This window comes from Cariama cristata, unplaced genomic scaffold, assembly GCF_000690535.1.
Source record: "Cariama cristata isolate BGI_N322 unplaced genomic scaffold, ASM69053v1 scaffold28937, whole genome shotgun sequence".
NCBI classification, from domain to species: Eukaryota; Metazoa; Chordata; class Aves; order Cariamiformes; family Cariamidae; genus Cariama; species Cariama cristata.
In genome coordinates, this window is record NW_009625396.1 from 14,481 (window position 1) to 15,549 (window position 1,069).

Here is a 1,069-nt window from a genome sequence, read left to right on the forward strand (position 1 = left end):
GGTGATACTGGCCAATACTGGTAGTCCTGAGTCACAGGCTCTCAACACAGAAAGCAATCATCAGTCCGTGCCTGCCTTTGAAACTTAATTCATAGTTCTTCTGCAGGCAAGGAACGACCTTAAACCAGTTGCTTCTCCATCCTCCAAACAACTGTGGACAGATTTGCACTGTAGCTTCTGAGTTCTGCTGATGATTTTAATATTAATAGCAATACACAAGAATAGAAGTGTTCCTGAATTCAGCTGCTTGTCCTTCCATTTCTTATTGAAGAAATTTTAGGTGCTTAAGCTTCTATTTTCCACTTTCTAAAACTGAGAGAAGGGACCTCCAAGCTGGAACATGCATGAGAGGAAGCTATAAGAATGAAATGGGAATGGTTATTTGCTGTATTAACATTGGGCAGGCTGTTTGTCATCACTGAACGTTAAGCAGAAAGGCAAGTTTTGGATCAGGAATAACAAGCTGAGTCTTCCCCATTCCAGCAGAGCACCTTCATCTGAAGGCTACAGAGTCAACCTCCTCTAGGTTGACTCTAGGGCACACAGAGCCCTAATGGTTTTCCTGTGTGCAGCCAAAACTGCAAGTGGAAGTGTTGAAAGTGCCTTTTCCCAGGGCGGTGTTACGGCCGTATGTGGTTAGGGCACTCTCTGCAATGTGAATGAAGAGGTTCTCAGCACCAGCGTGTACCCTGGTTCCTGGGTGGGCTGACTAACCATGCAGGCTTCAGGGTAAGTTCCTGACTGAGACGCATCAGTGCTACCTCCCCTAGCAGTCTCCGCAAAGAAAATGCAAGCTCAACCCCGTATTCAAAGTATTTCCTCTGAATCTGGCACAAAACGTCATCTTGCTCCCCATGGAATCTCTTGCTAGGTTGCTATATACTCTCATCAGAGAATTTCAGCTGTACAAATAGAGTTTTAGTTAATTTCTTGTATTGCATTTCTTCCCTTTTTTGTGTTTCAGATTCCCCTCCACCCCACAGCCATGTCCTGCTACGACCTGTGTCCTCCCACCCCCTGCGGCCCAACCCCGCTGGCCAACAGCTGCAACGAGCCCTGCGTCAGGCAG